Raw genomic sequence first — 26,912 nt, 5'->3', positions numbered from 1 at the left:
AACTATGTGAAGCTTCAAAAAAATCTCAATGAAAAGAAAAGGCCCATCTCTTCTTATTTTATAATCAGCCAATCGTTGTTTTTCTGTATCAAAAATCTGTTATGAAGCTGGCTGGGTTTTGAGAAGTAAAAATATAGTTAAAAGTTGTTGTAAAAGTTTGGGGGAAGCAACTCCAACAGCAGACTCTAAAGGAAGGAAACTCTGAGGTCTGAAATGATCGTTCAGCAAAGGGTAAATAGTTTTCTGGCTAGAACCAAGTAACTTCTGTGTCAAAAGGGTAAAATAATGATTGTGATTGTGGCCAGAACATCATTAAAGTGAACTGTGTTAAAATAATAGCACTGAGACGGAAAGATAACTCATCTGACATTTGATTCAGTTTGAAAAGTTCAAAGACTTCAAATTATTATAGCTAAAGATTGATTTATTTTTGTCCCCTAGCACTAAAAGGTAATTTAGAAGGGAGAATATCTTCATTTTAAGAAAAATGTTAGGGTCTTCTCAAAGGCCTAAATGACTTGAGGCTATGAAGACCTTTACAAGCATGTATCAAAAAAAAAAAGAAATTTTGCTTCTGTTTTCTCTATTTTTTTCCTTTCCTCTCCCAATAGAGTCTTTTCTTAAAAGTTTATTCAGTCATTCATAGTTAGTTTTTAAGATAAATAATTTAATAATATAAAATGATTGTTATAAAACAGTTTAAAAATAAATTCTTAATGACTTGTGTCTACCCAATATTTGTGATTATGCAATTAATTGTGTTGCAGATCAATATTTTTTAAATACCGTGCCATATCCATTTCTTTACCCTTTACAGAAAGAGCCCATGTACAGTAGATCTCTGATTTTACATTGCATGTGAATAGACGGGAAACAACTGAGGACAGTTGACGTGTAAGTGGGTGAAGTGTGCCATAACCCTTTCTTGTCCCTGTGTGTGGCAGGTGTAATTCTGAGGCTCTGCTCAGGAATGAGAAGGAGATGTGGGACAAATACTGTCAAGTGAGCAGGCGAATCACTGTGGTGAGAGATGAGGATCACCTACTTAGCGATTAAACGGAAGTTGTACCAGCCCTCAAAATCATGAGTGACAGCCAAAGCTGAGGCCCAAATGAAGCAAGTGGTTCTATGCGTTTCTGCCACACTATGATAATATACTAGACAGCGTGAGCTTGGGACAGTAATACAAAAGAAACTTGATTTCCTCCTCTACGTCGTGTAAACTACATGTAGCTTTCTAAGACAAACGGGAGATAGGAGGACACACAAGGAAACACTGGAGTAATTAAATCAGCTTGGAGTTACCAAGGAGGAAAATATGTGAATTGGAAAATATTGCAGTGTCTGAAATGTTAGAACTGCAGTTGTATTCATTTGTGTCCCTGTATGTCTGATGTCAATGCCAGTGAGACAGGGAGAGTACAAAGTTAAGGGCAGGGTCACTTTCATGGATTTAAGTTCAATAGAAGAGAATAAACAAAACTCACGTTTTCGTCCTGCTGCTCCATTCACTCCAGTTCAGCTCATGTTAGTTTTCTTCAAACTAGCAGAAGTTAAAAGAACTAGCAAAAAGCTCAAAGTAACTTGGGAATTAACAGAATTATTTTTGGAAGACCAGGAAATCTGGTGTGGTGGTCCATTCTAGTTGAGAACTGGGGCTAAATGGTATAACCTCAGTTTAAGTTCAATGCCTGAGCCAGGCAGTGGTGGTGCATGCCTAGAGGCAGGCGAGAGCAAGTTCTAGGAAAGCAGCAAAGTTACACAGAGAAACCCTGTTTCAATAAACAAAAAAAAAGATGTTCAGTGCCTGAGACCTGTAAAGTTTATGAATAAATTTTACTTTTCATTTCTCAAAAAAATTATTTTTGATAGTTTCAAACCATTATTTTTTATTTTAAAAATAAAATAGACTTTTTAAAATCACATCTTCTGATTATGCTTTCTGTTCCCCCAACTCCTCCCAGATCTCTATCTCCCCACCCACCCAACTCCACACTCTTTTTTGCTCTCTCTCACTAGAAAACAAACAGGGATCTTAGCAAGAAGAAGAAAGAAAAAAATAAAATAAAAACAGACAACCCTGAATAGAACAGAACAACAACAACAAAAAAAAAAAACAGGAAAAAAAAAAACACAGAAAAGACACAAGAAGCATATATACATAGAGAGACACGTGCATTTGCACACACATAAATCCCATGAACATAAAATAGGACACCATAATATATATGGTAAATTAAAATTAGGCCGACTTTCTAGCGCTCTGGTGTCTAGCATAGTAACTGCTGGGGATGTGATAAGTCCCACACCTGGGCACAGCTGTATCCATTGAGGTGCATGAGAAATAGGAAAAATTACACACTGGGCAGCAAAGACTTACTATGAAAAGAGAATAAAAAATACCACGTCCAAAGTATTTTAATTATGGTCAACCTACATCATATACATATTTCCATTTAATAGAGCACCTCTTACAAATTGAATCCACCTACTACTTACCTTTATTAGGTATTAGTCTCCTTTTAAGCTTTAATTACGGGGTGCTTACCGTATTATCAGCCCCTAGCACATGTACCCATTTTTAAGAAACATTTAAAAAGTGATTTACCTCAGAGTACATAATGTGATAAATTAATTCAAAGCTAGTTATTTGTGGTTATAGACTATATGCACGCAATCCCAAAGTGTTTTCAACCACCTTGTTCACGGTCATCATCATCATCATTTTCGTCATTTGGAATTGACCGTCATCTGCGAGCCATTTGGATCTGATCCTTTCACCTTTGTACCTCTTACAATGAGGAAGCAATATAATAACACGTAATATTCTACTTAAATGAGCATTCATGTCAAATTTGGATGATGTAAGCTTCACAGGTATCTAGTTAAAAGATGTTTTGCGCCGGGCCGTGGTGGCGCACGCCTTTAATCCCAGCACTTGGGAGGCAGAACCAGGTGGATCTCTATGAGTTCAAGGCCAGCCTGGGCTACCAAGTGAGTCCCAGGAAAGGCGCAAAGCTACACAGAGAAACCCTGTCTCGAAAAACCAAAAAATGAAATTAAACTAAATTAAAAAAAAAAGATGTTTTGCAAAGTCCTAGTATTAAAGTCTTGGTTGTCAATTTGGAACAAAGACAAGGAGTCTATCATTTTAATCAACACCCCAGAACTTGGCTACAATAGTTTGAATGTTACAGCAGAAGAATGTTGGGAAAGAATCATAAGAAACCAAGTCTTCAGTTCAGATTAGTGATTGCTTGTATACAGTGAATAGAAATGTTCTTATTGTCTTTCTCTCAGGGAATTTGAGATATCATGTGGTGATATTGTGTTCCCCAAAATATCGAGCACCCTAATAAATTTATCTGGGGTCAGAGAACAGAACAGCCACTAGACAGACATAGAGGTCAGAAAATGGTGGCACTCACACCTTTAATCCTATCTCTTAGGAGACAGAGATCCATCTGGATCTCTGTGAGCTCAAGGCCACACTGGAAACAGCCAGGCATGGTAACAAGAGCCTTTAATCCCAGGAAGTGGTGGCAGAAAACAGAAAGGTATATAAGGCGTTAGGACCAGGAACTAGAGGTTGCTTAAGCTTTCAGGCTTTTGAGCAACAGTTCAGCTGAGATTCATTTTGGATGAGGACTGAGAGGCTTCCAGTCTGAGGAAACAGGATCAGCTGAGAAATTGGCAAGGTGAGGTGGCTGTGGCTTGTTTTGCCTCTCTGATCTTCCAGCATTGACCCCAATTACCTGGCTCTGGGTTTGATTTTATTAATAAGAATTTTTAAAATTCAGGCTACAGTATCATACACTGTGCTAGTTAAAGGATTGTTCAGGTTTTACTTGCTGTCCTAGAGGCAAAGCTGAACCTTGAATACATACTCAGATGTAGCTACACTTAAGAGGAGAGATAAAGGTATATACCAGATATTGGATTAGTCGGCCAGGCCTACCATTACACAGAGATGAGCAGCTTCAACAGTACATATAAATCTATTTTCTCATAGTTCTGGAACCTAAAAGTCCAAGACAAATGTAAACACACAGAGGCATTTGAACCACTTGTCCATTTAATGAAATGCTCACAATAGACTATCCACTTGGGTCTGCGACCTTCTCTGCTTTAGGATTTTGATCAGGTTTACATGATAAAGTATGCATTCTCCTCACTTGGGGTGAGCATCAAGTCCAACCAGAAAGTTATTAATTATCCCCAAACCGTCAGGAGAATACTTCACCAGTAGATATATCTTGCCTAATAGGCAAGTTTCTTTTTGTAGTGGGGCAATAGTGGTTAATGCAGAAACTCATAAGTGTTCAATTGCTGAGAACAGGTGACTTCTAAGCAATCAAGTCTGAAATGGACATCTTTATTACCTGCTTTAAAGCCCAGAAAACATTATGGAAGAGGGAGAAAAAAAATTGCGCAAGCCAGAAGATGAGTGTCTTCTAGATGAAGGAAGAGTAGCTAGAAAGAATGATGTCAGCAAGAAAGGGAGAGGGTAAGAGAGGGCAATGGGATACACTGTCAGCATGTGTGAAATTGACAATAAACAGGAAAGGGGCCATATGCCCAGAACCTTCTTTATCAATAAGCCAATGTGAATTCCATTAATAATCTCTACTATAAATAAAAAAAAATACATCAATAAAAATTTTCATGTACAAAACGTCTAATGGGCAGTCCAGCCAAATATGACACATTGGCCAGAAGCCAAGGTGTTAACAGTGTAATGTGTAGCATTGTGTAATTTTGTAATTTTGGACATGTTACAACTCAAGTAGTAACACAAATACCATTTTAAAATCGTGTTTTATTATTTTATATGATGAACGTTTGTTTGCGTGTATATCAGTGCACCACGTGACAACTACCGTGTGTGCGCATGTGCATGAGCGCACGTGTGTTTGTTAAAGGAAAGGAGTCAAGAGATAATGTCGGAAATATTGTCTCTTTGGGGGTCATTCTACTTGGCTCGGAGACAATGTTCCCTTTGCATAGTCACTTCTGTGCATTGTGAGACTCCAAATTTATCAAATCGTTTTACTTTGGTCGTCTCTCCAAAGATCTCCATCACCTCGTACAGGCATTTTGAGCTTCTGGGGATTCGGGTATGGAATTGAGGATGGCGCACTTGTCCCATGACTGACAAGCCAGAGTTAAAAAAAAAACAAAAACTACATGAAGTCTCTTGATATTCATCACTCCAATGCAACTGTATTGTGAGGCATCCACTGGCCACTCTCATTTTCACCAGTGTTTAGCCCTGGGCTGAGAGCCAGCAGACTCATAATAGATACACTAGCAAATGAATGAATAATTGATGACTTACTAACCAGCCAAGGAAATCTCTAGTCTGTAATGTCTGTTATGTGAGCCCTTTATCATATCTAACTTAGTTTAGCTACTTACCGTATTCATGTACACACAGCTACACTCCAGTAACTTTTCAGAGTGTGTGTGTGTGTTTTAAGCAGTTATCACTGAGTCTATGTATTTCATAGTTTCGTTTTATCTGAAAATAGATAATACTCAACAATGAACAGAAATATTATTTGTATTTAATTTTTCTCATTAGTAAATTGGCTTAGTTGCAAATCCAGCACTTGGGACACTCAAATGGGAACTGCAAACATAAGACAGGACTGAGTATATAGCAAATCTCTGTCAAAAGATTAAAAAAAAATTATGTGTCCCACAGAAATGCTTTCTAAAAAGGCTTTTGATTTGCATGATTTTGATGATAATAATGGTGGTGAGGATGATGATAATGCTGAATCAGTAAAGCAGTGCATTGGAGTCAGCATTAACAATGAATCACCTCTAGCTATACATTATACTAAAATATTTCTCCACAATCTCACATACAATATAGCTAAATAAAATTCTACAGAAAACAAAGTAATTTCTTTTAAAAATCCTCAGTTATAGAATCTTATCATTCAAAATAAAGTCTCATAAGTTTAACGTATATTGGCAATTCAAACCAGTAGCCAAACATATTTACATAGTTCACAAATCTCCATTAAAATTACTAAAGATTCATTGGATCATATTACGTACACAAGGTATCTGTGTACGTGAATATAAAACCACCTTGAATTTCATGAGTTTTGATAGTCATACATTCCAGATGACAGCTTTTCTTTACTTTTCGTGAATGCCTTCAGGTCAGTGGGGTCATGTCAGTAGCTGAACTTGATGAAGCCCATGTGTTGGCCAACGACAGAAAGAGGAGGAAGAACTGTCAAAGACGTGTAAACAGCCCGCCTCATCAGAGCTGAGTTCGCATTGCACGTCAGTAAAGCAGAAAAAAAAAAAAAAAAAAAAAAAAAACCAGGGGCAAACAGTCAGGCTGATTTTGAAATGAGCCATTCTTTCTATCTAAAACATAAACAATCCTTCAAATGGAATTCAAAAACAATTGTTTTATATCAAATCATAAGCCTAAGCACTGTCTGTCGCCAATAGCTCACTCAGAACGATGTGATGTTTCATCTCTAAAGCGTTGATTAACTAAAGTAGTAACACCCACACTCCACACAAATAAAATTGTAAAGTGATGTTTAAGTACTTAGTTATAAGCATTCTCTAAAATGTTTTATATACCATAAAGGACATTTCAAAAACTCTAAGCTAGAAAGCATTTTATTGCTTAAATTTCCAGGTGTAATGATGAATCGCGCACATTTTGAGTCAATAAAAGAAGAAATTTCTTCACTAAATGGGTTTCACCACCTAGAACTCAAGTTTTTCTGCTGCAAATTGTCCTAGTTAATGCAAATAGTAACTGTACATTTTATATGAAATATTTATGTATGTCTCAGTCCAGATATAAGCAAGGAATATAATGTGTTCTGTAAGGAACACATTTTTAACTGCTTAATAGACTATTTTGTTATATTGACCAACTATGCAGCACACATATACCTAGCAAATTTTTATGAAGCAGAAGTGTTTTAGACACTAGACCAGGACAGTACAGTGCAAGCTGAAATGACTGGACACCCAATGACAACATACAGGGTAATTCATCATAGGAAATGAAAATCAACCAGCCCCAAGCCAAGGAACAAAGTAGCAATGACAAAAGTCTTCATGGAGCAGTTTTCATCGATTCTTAACACTCAGTTCCTGGAGATAGCCTTTGGAAAGAAGACTCATGTAAGTTTGTGATGGCTAAAATACCGCAACTAGAGAAACTAAAGGTAGATAATAGCCTCAACAACGTGCATTTTAGTCATAGTGCTCAGACAATCCTTTGGAGAATCTTGTGAATTTTGTGAAGCTTTGTCATCTTTTTTTTTCTGCCTTTTCCGTCACTGATTAATGCACATTCTCATTATTATTCATGTATGCGTTTGAAGTTACCTCAAGCTTTATTTGTTTACCTTTCAATTCTTCTATATTAAAGACTGCATGATTCCCCTGCTGATTTTATGGAAGTATGATATATTTGTAATTAGCGAGTTTTCTCTATTTCATCTCAGGCTGTAAATTGAGTGGCAATACATAATCTTCTTGTTATAGGGCATATGTAAAAAATACATAAATGTCTTAATATTCAACACTAAGTAAGCTATTATAACTCAGAGGTGGCATGAATTCAGGTTATGTGTTTGTCCTGTGAGGTCAGTTTTGACTCTGGGTACCTACAAATTCTATTATGAGCAAATATTCATTGTGTAGTAGATATCCTGTACTTTCACTTCCAGAATTTTGCATAACATGGACTTTCAATGACCTATCTCATTATTAAAAGAAACAAAAAAATCATATAATACTTCCATAAGCACCCTGAAAAGAGGATATCAAGAATTGTGATTCACTGACTAAAAAAAAAATCATAAATATTTTAAGATTTGGTTAAACTTTCATCTTCACATGATCAAATGTTGACTAACCAACCAAAGTTTTACTTGCCATGTGTCTTTGTGGTAAATGAAGTATTATGAAATGTTTGAAATATGGAAATTACATTTCTTAAAAGATATGTATTTTATGCATTTACATATATAGTGTTTCACATGTTAACGTACACAATTACCCTCCATGCATAATGTGATATGCTATTAAAACTTTTGCGTTTGAATATACTGTAAGTACAAATGTATTTAATTTTTCCAATCTATTGAGCATTATAATTTTCCGTGGTACATGTGTAGGATTTGTGGTAGTTTGAATGGGAAATATTCTTCATAAGCTCATGTATTTAAACACTTGATGTCCTATTGGTACTACTGTTTAGGGAATGTTTAGGGAATGTGGTGTACCATTGATGAAGGAAGTATGTCACTGGGCATTGAATTTGAGCCTTTAGAGCCTCAGCTCAACCTTCAGCTCCCTCACTGACTTGTGTGTGTGGTTGAAGATGTGATCTCTCAGCTTTCTGTAACAGCAGCCTACTGCCTTATTTCTATGCCATTATGGACTCTCCCACTAAAACTGTAAGCCAAAGCAAACTCTTTCTTCTGTAAGTATCTTTGGTCATGGTGTTTCATCACAACAACAAAAGTAATAAATACTACATTGCTTGTGTTGTCTTAGATTGTGACTTCTTGGAAGCCATGGCCTACTGCTGCTGCCAGCAAATAAGAAAGTATCAGACCACACACCAGATGTCACCTTTTTATTTTTTGTATCTGTGAGGCATATGTTTGTTCCTTGGTGCTTTGACATTCATGAATTCAGAGTAATCATATTGATCATATTGTGCATATTTATTTCTCCCAGGGTGTTGGAGATGTATACTCATGGATGCACATTTTTTAATTCAATTGCATTTATTTGATCTCTCTCTCTCTGTATTTGTGGTGCATGTGTTTCTTGTTGTAGGACACTGTCTTTACAAATATCTAATTTGTCAATAAGATGATATATATATAATATATATATATATATATATATTTTTGATCAAATCTATTCCTCTTTCCCTCCCTTTCAACTCCTCTTCTATCCCCCATCACTTTTCCCTCTCAGCTCCAGCTGACCTTTTATTCCATCTCCTTAAGTACACTTAATGCTGGCTGCATGGGCATGAATGTATGACCATCAACCAAAGCTTCAACTGTAGAATCTCGGGACTGTATCCCTTAAGAAAACTGACCCTCCCACTGTAATCAGTCATTTATCCTTAATCTTGCTCCACATAGCAGTAGAATTTCATGATTCCTTCTCATGATCCATTAGTATTTTGGCTAACTTTATCTTGTTCAGGTCTTGTACAAGAAGTTACATGTTGTCTGATGTTGTCAGAATGGTTTTATCCATTCTGAGAGTTAATTACAAGTAATGCATACATAAACAATTATTTGAATATTTTTAAAACAATTGCACATGCCATTATTTGATAATAATTAATTATTTAACATCTTTTATATAACTATTACCCATCTGCATATCCTAATAGAACACAAAATGTCTTTTTGCCCATTTTATAATATTTATAGAAATTATTGCTCAGTTTTCTAGTGGCTAACATTGCCACAAAAACTGCAGTGGCTTGAGGGGGAAGGCTGGGGGACTGGGGAGTGAGTGGGAGGAGGGAGGAATAGGTGATTTGTTGTTGGTATAAAATGAATAGAAAATTTCTTAATAATAATAAAAAGATTTTGTTTGGTTTTTTTCATTTGTTGTTGTGGTGATATTTTATTTGTGCACCACAATAAAGCTTATCTGAGGTTCAGAGGAAAAAGCCAGCCACTATATCAAACATAGAAGTCAGGCAGTGGTAGCACATGCCTTTAATCCTAGCATTCAGGAGGCAGAGATCCATTTGGATCTCTGTGAGTCCTCAACCAAAAAGAGAACTACTTCCTGTATACCCACGCCTATATGCCTTCCTGTCCCTGCCATCTCACTTCCTCTGTCTGCCCAGCTACTTCATGCTGTTTTAAATATGCTTGTATACCAGCAGTAGGAGAGTTGACATCCTTATTGTGTTGTCTCCTAGACCACAAATAGCATCTTTTTTCATTTCATTTAGTTTGACTTTTTGTAGGAGTTTGAATTTTTTTTTTTAAAGATTTATTTATTTATTATGTATACAGTGTTCTGTCTGCATGTATCCCTGTGGGCCAGAAGAGGGCACCAGATCTCATTACGGATGGTTGTGAGCCACCATGTGGGTGCTGGGAATTGAACTCAGGACCTCTGGAAGAACAGCCAGTGTTCTTAACCTCTGAGCCATCTGTCCAGCCCCAGGAGTTTGAATTTTTAATTAAGTACTTCTGTGGATCTTGGATTAGACAAGAATTTCAGATATTTCAGTAATTATAATCCATAGGATATTTTTATTACTAGGGTTCATGGAAAAGTTTAATATATTGGGCTTATAGGTAAAATTTTATGTGTTTACTGAAAACATACCAAATTCATCTATTAATTCTAGAACTTAAAAAAAAATTTCTTGAGATTTTCTACACAGAATCCATGTTATTCATTAAATTCTGCCATTCTCTTTTGTGTGATTATTGTTTCCCTTCTGTCTTATTAAATAAATTTCTCCTGCTGTATGTGTAGGAATCACGAAAGGAGTTCTGTTTTTTTGTTGTTGTTGTTGTTGTTGTTGTTGTTTTTTACTGACTCTAATCTTAAGCAATCTCTTATTGGGTGATATCATTTTTTGAATTTTCTCCCTAGTTCTCTCTGTCTCTCTGTGTCTCTGTCTCTCTCGCTCTACCTCCCCCCTCTTCCCTCCCCACCCACTGAGACTGGATCTCATTCCTTAGCCCAGGCTGGCCAGGAACACAGTATGTAGTCCAAGCTGCCCTCAAATTCATAACAATACTCCTGCCTCCCAAACACTGGGATTTTAGGTGAAAGCAACCACATTCAGCTTAGTTCCAACTTTTATTATATAATGAGCTTATTTGTCATGTTGGGTTGCCATAACAACAACAGCAACAAAAACAGAGACCATACACACAAGGAATCTCATACAATAGATACTATTTTTTTTTATGGTAAGGGAAGCTGGAAGCCCTGGATCAAGGTCTCATATGATTCAGTTCCTGGTGATGGCTTTTTTCCCCCTGGATTATGGATGGAGCCTTCTTCAGATTCATTCACATGAGGGAGGCTTATAAAGTCATTAATCCTAGCCTGAGCACCCCACACTTATGATCTCCTCCAATTCTAATTAATTCCCAAAGCTCCATGTGAAAATACCTTCATATTTGGTTCAGGACTAAACAGATTCATTTTAATTCTGTAGTAAGGGATACTGAGTTTTTAGTAACTTCTTTTTCTCTACCTGTTGAGATCTTCATGGGTTTTTTTACATTTACTCTGCCATTATATCAGATTAAGTTAAAGATTTGTTCATAGAAACTCTTCCTTGAATTTCATTAAATACAATCCACTTGGTCATAGTTCTTTTTTTTCTTATTGCTTGACCTAAATTGCTTTGCCAATCATTTGCTTATAATTTCTAAATAAATATAAAAAGTATTTAAACAAAAGAAGAAAGTGATAAGTCAATATAATACAAGGTGTTAGCTATAGGTTTTAGGGAGATGTTCCTTATTGACATGAAGTTCTCCATTCTTATTCTCCTAGTTTTCAGTAAAATTGGTATCATTTATCAAATACATAAATTGATGTGCTTCCCTGATTTTTCTTCTTTAGCCTTGAAATTTTGAATTGTAGTAATTGTCTATTGACCATTCGTTGGACATCTTTAGAGGACTTCATGTTCATTATATTAGCTCAATTATTTGTTTTAGTTTTTGTAGCACGAATTTTAAAAGGTCTTATTAATAAAAACAAACCTGGAGCCAGGTATTGGGGTAAACTCTGAAAAATCAGAGAAACAGAACCAGCCACAGCTAACCTCACCTCGCCAATTCCTCAGCTGATCTTGTTTCCTCAAACTGAAAGCCTCTAAGTTCTCATCTGAATGGATCTCAGCTGAACTGCTGCTAAAAGCCTAAAAGTTTTAAAGCCTAAAAAGCCTCTAATTCCTGGATCTCTCACCTTATATACCTTTCTGTTTCCTGCCATCATTCCTGGGATTAAAGGCATGTGTCTTTTCCAAGTCAGACATGAGATCTCAAGTGCTGGGATTAAACCATGCCTGGCTTCTATGTCTATCTAGTGGCTGTTCTGTTCTCTGACCTCAGATAAGTTTATTAGGGTGCACAATATATTGGGGGACACAATATCACCACAAGTTTTGTTTTATTTGTTTGTTTGTCCATGTGGACTGAAGAAGATAATGTATTTAAAATTCACTTTCAGCATTTTTAAGGATGTTCCAGTTACCTGTTGTCTACCCTAACTTTTCATAGCATCCACATTTGAGAATTTGTCCACTTCTTCTAAGCAAACATATCTTCATCCCTTTGTCCTCTCTGGAGAACTCAAGTTTGTGCGCCATATTTATGACCTGTTGTTGTTCATTCATAAGTTCCCATTTGCATTAAATCCTTTGATTTAATTTATTTATTTTTCTATGTTTATGCTGATTGATTTCAATCATTTGATTCATTCCATAATTCAATGATTCATTCAGTAGGACTGATTTCAACCTGATCATTTTTATCATTGTCTTATATTTATTTTCTGTCATTTCTTTTTCATTTCATAATTTCTTGGAATGGTTGGTTTACTGATCTAAGAAACCTATTCTCTCTCCTAATGTTAACATTTAGAAGTTCATCACCCACTTTACTATTCTTCTAGCAGTATCATACATATCTGATACGTAATATATTTTCCCCTTCCAGGCCACTATTTCAAAGAACTGTCATATTGATATTTCCAGTGTTTAAAGATTATTCTTGTACTTTCTGTTATTTTTCTCCATGGTGTTTACACTGTAGTCAGAGAACATGCTCCCTTGAATTAAAGATGGGTCAAATTAACTTTTTCTCAGTTGAATTTTTACTACAATTAAAACTATTAGCCTAGGTTACAGCATTCAAGAGGACACTGCATTCATTTGACTCAGATAATCACACGAACAAACTGAAGCCATATTAAGATAAGACATTTTAATACAACACATTTGAACATTTGAGGCAAACAGGATATTCTAAATTTTCAGGACTATTATCTAGTCACTAGTTAGTAACTGAATCAAATACTCCTTCCAGCTACACAGTTTTCTGTTTTATTAAATTTTACTCATGTTTTAGTAATAATATTTCTCTATAAATCTATGAACAGTTTATTTTATTCCTATAAATAAGACCAATTTTCTTGTTGATGTCTTCTTAAATTTGATAGAAATGTTAAAAGTCACAGAGTTAGTTTTCCTATAGTTAAGAGCAGGAAAAAAACCTCATTTTGTTGTGTTTATGTGTAATGTTGTCTATTTAAATGACAAGAATATTTGGTTTCAGTTTGAAGGACAGATACCAAGGGATTTTTATTTGCATTCTGAAAAATAAATGCATGTGTGTGTGTGTGTGTGTAAATAATCTCTGCACAGATTTTGTCTTTCTTTTGGCTGTGATTTGGATTCATCTAAAGCCTCATGTACTCTACCAGTGAACTGCATCCCCAAATGTCTACTAAGGACTTTTACATAAGCTTTTAATTTTAGGCTGAAGTTTTACATATTTTCTTTATAATATCAAAGGATGTGTTTTGATAATAGTGTCAGAAATCTTTGATTCCATAGTAACCTATTGTAATAATAATAAAAGTGAGAGTAAAAACTGCTTTATATATAAAAAGACCTTGGGTACTTTAATAGCAATGCACTTTTATGAGATTAACTTATAATGGAAATATGATTTGTATGGGTTTGAAACACAATCCATTTTATCATTAAACAAAGGAAAAGTGGAGATATACATATATATATATATATATATATATATATATATATACTTGTTAAATATATTTTAAGCATCATATTTAAATTATCTTGTTATCTTATGAAAATACATTTCCTAAGACTGCTTAGGTGCTACATATATAAACAATTGCTTGCCTGTTTATTCCTTATTTTCTTCATCCTATTAAATTTTCATGGCGTCTTTGAACACCTCACAGTAAACACCACATTATTACTTTTAATAGCTTTGTGCTATTAAACTGGAACTGAAGTTTCTAAAATTATATTGTTATTCAATGTGTTTATATTTGCTCAAATGAAATAGCTGATTTCCTAAAGGTGTTAACATAATCTGCCTTAGCTTCAGACCAATGGCTGCACTGAGAAGAGCTATACAGAGAGAAGGAATTAATTTACCTCCTAGGGTTGCATACTTTGGAAGCTGACTTAATAATTAAGCATGCAATTCCCTGACCTCATAAAACCTTTATAAAACATACAATGAAATGTATAGGTGCTATGTTATTTATAAACTCATTCTAAAAGTATTTAATAATTTGTGTGTACCCTAAAATATGAATATGTGAAAGAGTGAAGCATACTTTAGTATACATATTCAATTTTCTCCTATTTCCTTATACTTCATTTGGAACATATTATTTATAAAATAATTATTTATTTATAATTATTTATAAAATACATTATTTACAAAATAATATTGGAGAGTGAGATCCTATTTCATGGTTGGATGCTTTCATGTTTTTATCAATTGCTTACCCACAAAGCATTTCTTTTCCATCATGTTATCCTTTCTATTCCACTTAATATGTTTTTATTTATTTATTTATTTATTTATTTATTTTTGGTTTTTCGAGACAGGGTTTCTCTGTGTAGCTTTGCGCCTCTCCTGGAACTCACTTGGTAGCCCAGGCTGGCCTCGAACTCACGGAGATCCGCCTGGCTCTGCCTCCCGAGTGCTGGGATTAAAGGCGTGCGCCACCACCGCTCGGCTCCACTTAATATGTTACAATATATGTTCACTTCGTTCTCCACAATATTGCCTTTCATAAGGTTTTTAGTGAAATCATACACATGGAAAACTTAATGGCCAACAAATAAAGGCAGAATGAGACACCCCCAAGTACTAAGCCCATAGGGCAGGAGAAAACTAATTTCAGGCATGTCGGCTTCCATTTAAGCGTTTGTTTCTGCAGGACCTCTGCGTGCATTTCTCATGAACACAGAAGTCACACCAGGCTCCTTGTTGTATGTGTTGTGCCGATTACATCATGCCAACTATGTCGTTGCAGTGGAGTATTTCACACCCCCTGAATTCATCTCACTCTTGAGTCCCACTCAAGAGTAGCTCTCTTACCCTTTCTCCCTCCATCTCTTCTTTCTCTGGGGACCATTTTACCTATGTATTTTAAGATGCACAATTTCGTCCTTAAAGCAGCGCTACCCTTCCCAGACCAATCTAAATTCGTGACAAACAACGGATGTAATCTCACTCCCTAACTCTTGTACCTTTTCTTTCTAACTGTTTTGAAAGCTGTAAAACTCCAGACCACAAGTTCAACATGCCTGAGTCTCTCTCCCAGCAAGTCTCACTAATTCAAACACCTTTTATTTATTAATTATTATTTTGTGTCTCAATTTGTTTTGTGTTATTGTGTGGCACTACTACTGGGGTAACATGAACAAACGTCTTCACCCCAGATAGGGAAACAAAGACCCAAGTAAGGATAAACTCAAAATTCATCTTAGTAGACCAATATTTTATGGGAGTTGTTTGCAGGAATATGGGTGGGAGGTTACTTACCAGAGCAGGAATGACTAAAAGATGTTTAGTAACACCGAAGTCCACAACAGCCTGGGTGGGTGACAAATCAGGATAGCTAGAGACCTGGAGTGAATTGCACAAATGGAAGGTGGTTCATCGAGTGGGCAGTGTCTTTTTCAGTCAGCTCAGTGACTTGAGTCCCTTCCAGGAAGCTCTGTTCATTTCCGCTTCTTCCAGGTGGCTTCTTGGAGTCTCTTCTAGTCAACTGGACTTGTCTGAGAATACCTCTTTACTGCTTATGTAAGCTTGAGGATGGAGAGATCTAATGAAACTGGTCAGGAAGATCACAAGTTTGACTTCCATGCTGGTATAAATAGTGAAACCATGGCTCAAAAATAACAAATTTGTATTATATTTATCAATTTACTTTAATTGATCTTTTAAGATTTATTATGTATAAAAGATAAAAATGTGTTCATGTTTATTAGTTCTGTTCTAACTCACATCACATAATTTTCCATCGATTTAAAGTTTTGAAATTTGAAATTCATCACCTTAAACATTTGAAGGGACAGTAAGAATAAGCGTAAAATCCCTATACCCGTTTTAGAAGCAACATGATTGTTATGCACATTTGCGTGCAGACCTTTTTCCTTCAGTAATAGTTTACTATTTTTAAAATTAAAAATGCATTCAGCATGCAATTTTAGAACATGTCTATGTTGATGGGAAATATCCCACTCGGAAGAAAACAGAACACATGAAGTAATGATACTATCACATTATAATACTAAACACAAATCAAAGTTAGAGATAGTTGACTCATGTGTGCCCCACTTCTCACAGTAGTGTCAGAACCTCATCTGTTGCCATGGTGACTGCATGAAGTGAATAGAAGCTGGCGTGGTGACTTGCTTGTATTAAAGTCTAGTTTATAGAAAGCAACGCTCTTTGGCTGAGAATGTGTCAGGAAATGCATCTCTATAAGATGTTAGAAGTGTTTATTCACAGAGGTACTTTCTTTTAGATTATCCTAGCTTAATTACACACACTCACGTGCACACACACACACACACACACACACACACACAGGGGGGGGGGGAGAGAGAGAGTGCAAACACCACACTTTCAGAAAAGCCAGGTACTTACTATTGAATAAAATAATGTTAAACTTCTGAAAAGTTTGTCTTGTGGACTTTGGTGTTCGGCACCTTGAGTGTGTTGTCTACAAAGACAATGGATTCACAATGGATACTCCTCATGGAAACCCGATGAGAAAGTGCAGAACTAAGCAGTCAATCTTCATTCTTTTCATAAAGAGACTAAAACAAGAAGGAACACGAGGAGGTACTGTAGGGTAAAAGGGTCAAGTGAGGTCTGGGTGAATGTTTCTTTTATGGGAATGGAGCAGAGCAGAGAAGTAGCAACTTTCGCCAAGGTGGAGCAGAGCAGAACAGAGAAGAAGTGTAGCCACTTCCCTGGGGAACCCCTTCTCTGCCTGGGCAGAACTGTTGCCTTGGTGGAACCTTTCCCTGGAGCAGGGCTGTAAGCTGCGCTTAAGGCGACTTTGTGGTATTCCTTGGTCCCCGACTGCCAGGACCCCTTTCCATCTGAGCTTCAGTGTTTCCAAATATTGCTTATGACTGCTTATACTCATGATACTTTCCTTATTCTTTAACAAAATGTTACGTAAAGTTATCCTTTTGGAGTCACTGAAAACATTTCTAAATATAAGCTGGAGAACTTAGTGATAGACTTGAAATTTCTGCCACTCCCACAAAACAAAGCCTGACTTTATTTTTTATCATATTCTTCCATAATTCTAAGATATTGTCTAAAAGAGGTCAAACATCTTACACTCATGACTCACATATAAAATAAGTACAAAGAAAATCGATGTGGTCAGTTTTGTGAGAAGATCTTTGTTTCCCTGGTTATGATATCCCTTTTCAGCCTTTATCAGTTAGCATCTTTGGACATTGACCTCAAGTCTTGCTATGAAGCTCTTTTGCCCTCAGCAGGTGTCCTCTCGACCATGTCTCCTGAGTCTGTTTCCACACCAATCCCTTGCTTGGGAAAAGGCTTCATAGGAAAATAGTTTTTCTTCACTAAGTTCTCTCTCTCTCTCTCTCTCTCTCTCTCTCTCTCTCTCTCTCTCTCTCTCTCTCTCTCTGTGTGTGTGTGTGTGTGTGTGTGTGTGTGTGTGTGTGTGTGTGTGTGTCTGTCGTTTGTCTTTATAAAGGACCAGGAACACAGCAAGATTTGCTGTTAATACTTGTCCTACTAATATAAGAGTCTAATTCTGTGAACTCATGTATAGACTACACAAACACAACCACCATCTTAGGAGGAGTTGTCTACAAGCCTCTTGTTAACTACCAAGACTCAAGTACTGAATTCTTGTTTTATTTCTTCTTGTTCCAAACTCAAGGGCTCAAGGTTCTAATTTCTTTGATTTCTTTGATATTACTTTTACAGCTTAACCTGTGGGAAAATGTGCTGTATTTCTAGCTTCCTTATCATTGCTATTCATTTATTTCAGAGCACCAACCATGTCCTTAGAACAGTACAGCATATAAAGAGAGTAACAATTGCAGACAGAAAAATAAAAACCAATCTCAGACAACCTTACCCATTACTCTGAAACTGACTGCAGAATCTAAGAATCTAGTTAGTCCAACTGAGACCTAACTATCTGAGCTTTCTTACAGGACCCCACAGAGATAGTGTAGCCCCCTGAACAGCAGGAAGCAATTTTAGAACACGATGCCCCTTTTCCCCAAAGGCTTCATGTTTTTCAGGGTTATGGATAATGGTTATAGGATTGGGGGTGGAAGAAAATATTGGACTCAGTATTCATCTTCAGAAAAGAAAAAGGGGAATGGATAGTTATATGATATCAAGGTAGATTATTGTATATACTAGTAAACTAATTTAGTAAAATATCAGTCTTAGATAAATTACACTGTTATGGATTCTTATATATTGACACAAATGTAAACTATTTTTATATTCCTATTTAAGATAATTTGTATATTGTTACAAATACAAAACTATATTTGTTGTATTGTATACATATTCCTACTCTTATTTGAAATATTTTGTATATTGATACAAATGTAATATTATATTTGTCATACTCTACATATGTTATACCTCTGTTTAAGACATTTTTATTTAGGATTATTGTCATATTGCATATTACACCTCTGTTTAAGTTATTTTGTATATTGTCACAATTTTGAGGTCATTGTCCTTTTACTGTACATTTGCTTACTGACTGTTTACCTTGTTTATGTGAAGTCTTAGTCCTTAGGTAATTTAGGTAGATAAGACTTATAGATTTATAGTCATCTATGCTTGTCATCTCTATAGTTATGTTAGTAAGGCTGTCCAGATTTACAGATATATCGGTCAGATGGACAGGTAGTCTTCAAACACTTCATAGACCTAGCAAATATGGCATTTAAATAACTTAGAATTTTGTTGATGTGAGACATGATTGCTCCTGGCAGCACTGATTTGATCCTGAGAGAATGTTGGGTTTCTAAGAAATTTCTGTCTGGAAGTTTGTCTTCTTCTTGGCACAAAATGGCCTACTGGATGAAGAACTGCCCTTGCCTCAACTGCTGACAGTATGAATACTGTCCCTTTGGAATGAGCAGGACACAAGGATAAGTAACTACCAAACTCTGCCAAGACAGGGTAACATAGTATTTCAAAATACCTGCTTCTGAAAATGATCTGTCAGATATGCTAGGCCCATGGGTCAAGGATGCATGCCCCAACATTGCAGAGAAACTTTGGGTGACTGTCCAGACAGCCAGTTGTCTCTGTCATTATAGATTTTTGGAAGTTGCTTACAATGCTCTTCCTGTTTATTTAGGTAATATTATATCCTTCTGAGGTCTTTGATATAGTTGAAGACTAAATAGTTAATTATAATTTTCCTTGATTATGATAAAAGATAAATTAGATATGAAACCTTAGACTCACAAATATAAGATAGATAAAATATTTTTAAAATTTTTCCAAATACAAATAGACTAGGTATTGTAGCTATAATTCTTGCTTGATAACTGTTTGTTATATGTAAGTTTATTATATTAAAGCTAAACCCTTCCTTTTTGATTAGATAGAACAGGGGAAATGCTGGGGGATATCTTTCTGTATGCTGTGAATATACATTGTTCCCATTGGTTAATAAGTAAGCTGATTTGTCCTATGGTAAGGCAGCTTAGAGGCAGGCAGGAAATCTGAGAGTGACAGAAAAGAGAAAGGTAGAGTCTGAGGATAACCTGGGAGCCGCTGTCAGGAGAAGCAAGATGTAAGGGTACCAGTAAGTCACAAAGCTATGTGGCAATGCATAGATTAGTAGAAATGGGTTAAGTTATAAGAGCTAGCTAGCAACAAGCCTGACCCATAGGCCATACAGTTTGTAAATAATATAAGCCTCTGTGTGTTTACTTGGGACTAAGCGGCTGCAGGACATGGGAGGGAGAGATTTGTCCCAACCGCAGGGCCAGGCAGAATGGGAGAAATTTTTTGACTACAGGGTTATTACATGTCTAAGAGGTATATTGCCAGAATGCTGTCACTTGCTTTCACATTTCAATATGATTCTTCTTTTTCCCACTTAATTTTGAAAGGTGCCTTGATAAAATGAAGAAATTCTTTAAGTCAGTCATGAATTTTTTTTCTAGAACACTTTAAATCAATGCTTTGAGGAAGCTGTTGTTACATGTGTTTTATCCTTTCACTTAATCAAAATTACTACTAGATAACATATTCCTGAGTTTAAACAATAAATTTAAATTTTTTGAGGAATGTGATCTTCCTTTGCTACAATAGCAATTGAATACACACATTATCATAATTATAGTTACATGATGATCATGGCATGAAGGATATTATTGAAGTAATAAAAATAGTGTGATGAATAATTATCTATATTTCAAAATGTTGATGTATATTTATAATATACAAGTTTTTCATTACCAGAATTTTTATGTGGAATCCAGGATTTTCATAGATATTGGGCACAGATTATAAAGTTTTAAAATATTTAATAAAGAGAATTTATGATATATTAATAAATTTTAGTTACATTAATTAATTTATGAGTGATTTCTCTGCTAAGATATCATTTTCTTGATTGTTTTTATACAAATAGTTTACAATATTGAGTTTTAAAAAATACATTACACATTTTGGGGAGAAACTGCTTCTATTTAAAATATCTATTTTGCAGAAATATTTATTCTTAAGCACTTTGATGTCATATTTTTATCTGATTTTGTTATTGTTTATTCATTTTTATTTAGCTTCATGGGAAATGAGACGTCTTTCTTAACATTTCTTTCTATGTGGATAAACAATGATCACCCTGACATTCTCGAAGGAAGAACTCTTGGTTATCAAATCCTTCTCCCACCTTAAGAAAGGCTGGTTATGAGTTTGATGAAAATTCAGGGAATTATCACAAAGAAGTCACTGGTTTAATATAGATTTTTTTCAAGGTTCATTATTAGAAATTCACGTCTCCATTACTGTTGTCTCCATACTACACGTTAAGTATTCCATAGAAATTGTGTATCATACAAAATATTTTGAATTATTAACATGATCATATGTCATAATTTATACACTATAATTAAGCTTTGGTGATATTTTATACTCCTGACAGTGCTAAAAATCAGTATCCCTTTTTCCTGCTTAAAATTTATTTTCTGCTTTTATTTTGGTGACTTATCATAGTAAGTAATTGAATAACAATTAAAAATATAAAAATAAAATTAGCCTCTATTTTTCATTTCAAGTTTTCATTTTCCTAGGATAATTCTTGTGAAGTTATGCACAAGAGATTAAAATAAACACCCAAACTCTGAAGAACAATTGTTTCTACAAATGTACATATTTTAGATACTAGTTGTTATGCACACACGTGCATGCACATTCACACACACACACACACACACACACACACACACACACACACACACACACAAATCACTTAAATATCCTTTACCTATATAGTAAACTCTCTCTCTAGGCTCACACAGAGGGGAACAAAAAGAAAAAAATAAACTGTAACAGAGAGCCAGGATCTTGCAAGCATACTACCCAGAGAAGTGACTTGGAGTCTCAGAACTTTGAATGTCTAGGTATCCGCAGACAGGCATTTTATAAACAAATAGAGTGAATCCTGAAAACAGATTGATTATGTTTTAAAATAATGACGAATTTCAGTTGATACTGAGTAAAATATATTATGAGGTTCAGTAGAAGATAAGGAATTGGATAGGAGACAATAATATATTAATCAGAGTCCACGGTGGATTTCTAATTTAGAAAGATACAAGTATTGAAAACCCAACATTGTAAATATCAAAACGACAGCATCACAAAAATTCAGAGGAAGAACTGTTTGTTACTTCCTAATAAGATCTCCATTCAAATTTTGCATGACTAAACCATAACATTTTGCACCTTAAAGAGGAAAAGTATGAGCTACAGAGATGGCTCAGTTCTTCTTTTTTCCTTTTATTACAAACAGATATTTTACTCACATAGTATGTCATGATTATGCTTTCCCTTCCTTCTGCAGCTCCCATTTCCTCCCTACCTCCTCTCCCATCTAGATACAGTCCTTTTCTATCTCTCATTAGAAAATAAACAGGCTTCTAAAGGATAATAATATAAAATATAATATAATATAATGCAATATAATAAATATAATAGAAAAAAAACAAAACTAACATCATAATTGGACCAAAAATAAACAAATAAAAGAAGCAAAAAATAAAACAACAATAACAACAAAAACCAGAAGAAAAAGAGCCCAAGAGAATGCACATTTATCTGAGACTCATTCATTTGCACCCTCGGGAATCCCATAAAAACACTAACTGGAAGCCATAATACATATTCAAAGGATCTGGTGCAGACCCATGCAGGCCCTGGGCATGGTGCTTCAGTCTGTGTGAGTTCATAAGAGCTTTAGTCATTTTTATTTAGAGGATCTTGTTTTCTCAATGTCCTCTGTCCCCTCTGGCTCTTACACTCTTTTCATCTCCTCTTCCTCAAGCTTCCTGAGCCCTGAGGGGAGGCATTTGCTGGAGACATCCTTCTTAGGTCTTTTGTTCCAAAGTCTTTCATTTTCTGTGTAGTGTCTAGCTGTGGGTCTCTGTGTTTATTCCCTTCTGCTGCGGTAGGAAGCTTCTCTGTGGACAATTGAGCAAGGCGCTGATCTATGAATATAGCACAATGTCATTGGGAGTCATTGTATTGCTCCTTTTTTTTTTTTTTTTAGAGCAATAGTATTTGGTTTCCCCCCAAGGTCCCTGGGCTCACTATTCTCAGGTTCATGGTCACCCAGACAGTGTTGGACACATGTTCCGTCTTGTGTAGTGGACCTTAATTCAAATCAGATATTGGTCGGTTACTCCCAAAAGCTTTGTGCCACCATTGCCCTAGCATATCCTCCAGGAGGTTTTGTGGCTGGGTTGATGTTTATATTTCTCTTTTGGTAGCATACAGAGTACCTCCCTGTACCAGAGTTGCCAGAATACGGGGGTGAAGGCTCTATGTAGGCACCAGCTTTACTTCTATATGCTCAGTGAGTTGTGTAGGTGCTGTCTTCAGCAATAGGACCTTGCTGTCAGATTGGGGAGAGCAACCTACAGTTTTGGCAACAGCCTGGATTGTCTGGGGATTCCCATGGGATCTCTTTGGCCAACAACTCCATTAGATGTAAACTGAGTCCATGGACTGGAAGCTTCATGTGGCAACAGGAGAGGACCCATTTGTACTGTTTTCTCCACCGGTATTTGACAATTTCTTTTGGATAGCTTTCATGTTTGTATATATTTTAGGGTATTTTACTATATTAAGTTTCCACGCCATCCTTCAGATGGCCCTTAATTTTAGCTGTCTCTATCCATATTCTCTACCTAGTCTCCATCTCCCTTACCCCTCCTCACTTGATCCTCACATTCCAGCATCTTCATCCATTCACAGCTATTCTATTTCCGTTTCCTGATGAGATCTATCTGCCCCCTCCCCAGGCCCTTACTCTATACCTAACCTCTATGGATCTACAGATTGTAGTTCGATTATCATTGATTTATCTCCAGTGAATATCTATGTATAAGCTAATATATAACATATTTGTCTTTCCAGGTCTGGGACACCTCATCCAGGATGAATTTTCTACTTCAGTCCATTTACCTGCACATTTCATAGTTTCATTTATTTTTAACATCTGAGTAATACTTCCTTGTGTAAATGTACCACATTTTCTTTAGCCATTATTCTTTTGAGGGATATCTAGGTTGTTTCAGATTTCTGGCTATAATGAATAGATATCTGCTGTGAACACGGTTGAGCAAGTGTCTCTGTGGTAGGAAAAAGCATCCTTCAGGTAGATGCCCCAAAGTGGCATGATGAGGAATGTCTTTCTGTACACTCCAAATTTGTGTTGCTCTGATTGGTTGATTAATAAAGCCGTTTGGCCTATGGCAAGGTAGCTTAGAGGCAGGTGGGACACTCAAAGAGAGAGACAGGAAGAAGGCAAGAGAGATGCCAGTGAGCCGCCCAAGGAGTAACATGTAATGGGATACAGGTAAAGCCACAGAACATGTGGCTATATAGAGATCAATAGTTATGGGCTAATTTAAGATATAAGAGCTAACTAGCTAAAAGCTTGAGCCATGGCCATACAGTTATAATTAATATAAGCCTCTGTGTGTTTACTTGGGGGACAAACATGAGTGAGAGAGATTTGTCCCAACTGCGGGCAGGCCAGGACACAGGAAATCTTCCAGCAACAGTGGCATAGCTGGATCTTCAGAAAGACTGATTCCCATCCTCCTGAGAAACTACCACATTGACTTACATAATGACTGTACAAATTTGCACTCCCAGCAGCAATTCCTAAGTGTTCCCCTGACCCACATCCTTGTTACCATGAGCTGCCACTTGTTTTGCTGATCTCAGCCATTCTGACAGGTATAAGATGAAGTCTCAAAGTACTTTTGATTTGCACAGCTAAGAATGTTGAACATTTCTTTAAGTGTTTCCCAGAAGATGGCTCAGTTCTTAACAACACTTGCTGCTATACAGAGTTTGGTTCCCAGCACCTAAAAAGGGCTGCTCACATCTGCCTGTAACTCCAGCTTCTTGAGATATGAGACACTCTTATGATCAATTCTAGCACCCAAACACCTGTACCATGAATGCACACATATACATAAAATATAAATATATCTTTAAAAAATTAATTAAAAAGAGAAAAGTAGCCTGGCGGTGGTGGCACATGCCTTTAATCCCAGCACTCGGGAGGCAGAGGCCAGCCTGGGCTACAGAGTGAGTTCCAGGAAAGTCTCCAAAGCTACACAGAGAAACCTTATCTCAGAGAGAGAGAGAGAGAGAGAGAGAGTAGAAAGAGAGAGAAATAAAAGTTAGAGATGAATTGGGTAAAAAGGTTACCATTTGATTCTATCTTTTTCATAAATTATTATTTTAATTGTTTTGATCCCAAACTTAAATTTATAAAGTTGCATTCTACAACAACAACAATAAAGCATTTCAACAAAAATATGCTGTTATGAATTAACAGCATGCATTTTTCAGGAAATCTCATACTACCCTCATTTTTCTAGTGGAATATATAATTACCTGTGAAATACTAATGACATAAATTAAATGCAACTCAAGGTGCTTTGCTCATTTACTCTCACTCAATTATTAATAATAGCATATTATTATATTAATGTTATAATTAATGTAGGTCCCATTTACAAATTAGGAAACTGAAATAAATAGGCAATTTGCCTGTGTTACCTTTTATTAAATTTTACAAAATATTCAACAATATAACATATTTAGATATTAAGTTAGTTATTTTTCCTAAGTTTATAACTACTACTGAGTATGACACTGGCATTAATGATCTAGGGAAGTCTAAAAATATGACATTTGCTTAAATAATTATGAACAGAGGAAACACTTAGCAAGGTGACTCTTTTCTCTTACCTCAAACAACCTAAAATGTGTAGTAACAATTCAGAGTTAAGCTCCAAATTACTTCATCTTTTAAAACCAAACCAGAACCAAGAACATACATCCTCCACACTCAGAAGGAAGAAGCAGGGGGCTCAAATTCAAGGGAAGCCTGAGCTACAGAAAAAAATAAATAAATAAAGGTAATCACATTGAATAACTTAATCTTATGATTCAAACTGACACAAGACTCTGACCTCAGTTATTTTAAGATGCAGCTATAGAAATCATCATTACACTATGAAGATAAATATTATTGATATTCATTCTAAAGAATGATACAATGTAACTGAAACTATTTTGCTGAAAAAAATTAACACTGAATTAAATATCATATGTTTTAATTGTTGTTTTAGTCAAAGTAGTGTATATGTAGCCAAATAATGTTTCAAATGTAGATCATAAATTTACTAACATGGTAGATTTTGAAAACAATGTAATTCATTAAGTCTGTCAGCATTCCTAATTAACATCTACTTTCACTGGTGAGTGCTCCTTGAGAATGGTTGAAAATAATTCCTCACATTTAAACATACAAAAAACAAATTTGAGGCTTCTATACCTAAAAACAAATAAACAAACAAAAACCCAAACTGAGTGACTATATTTAATTTTTAAATAAGTATTAGGCAAATACTTAACCAATTATAAATGAGTACACAATTCAATAATCATTAGTTTCCAACAAATCAAGACAGGGCACAGGACAGTAAACAAACATGTACGTAAGTAGAAACACAAAATTTAATGAACCACAATAAATAGAATCAAAGTTTCTCAGTGATGGAAACTGTGCTAAAGCTTCCTCTTGGTTCACAGAGAACTGCATTCCGTCTTTCCTGGGGTGGGATTCTATGCCTTCACTTCAGGAGATCTAAACTCCAATTCCTAATAGCTTCTGCATCCTCTCCTTCAAATGTTCTAGAGATTGGGAAGGTAACTTATCTACCCCTATATTTAACAGCAGGCCATTGGAAATCACTGTGACAGTGAATGTTTACTTTTATTTATTTAACTTCTGAGTATCTAACCATTGACTTTGTGCACGCTAATAAAACACTTCAGAGATATATCCATGGCCTGAAATTGAACTTATTAAATGAGTTTTTATATCTGAAGAGTGAGATGCATCATTTTCAACTATTCTGTGTCATAATGATCCACACAAATTTTTCTTGGCTAAAACAGATTCTATTGATGATACAATTTCCGAAATAAGAAAAAAGGAAATTTCCATATTGGTTAAAATGCTATTTTGGTTTACATTTCCATTTA

Source organism: Peromyscus californicus, unplaced genomic scaffold, assembly GCF_007827085.1.
Source record: "Peromyscus californicus insignis strain IS unplaced genomic scaffold, ASM782708v3 Scaffold_18__1_contigs__length_77618521, whole genome shotgun sequence".
In the NCBI taxonomy this organism is placed as follows: Eukaryota; Metazoa; Chordata; class Mammalia; order Rodentia; family Cricetidae; genus Peromyscus; species Peromyscus californicus.
This window is presented reverse-complemented; position numbering follows the sequence as displayed.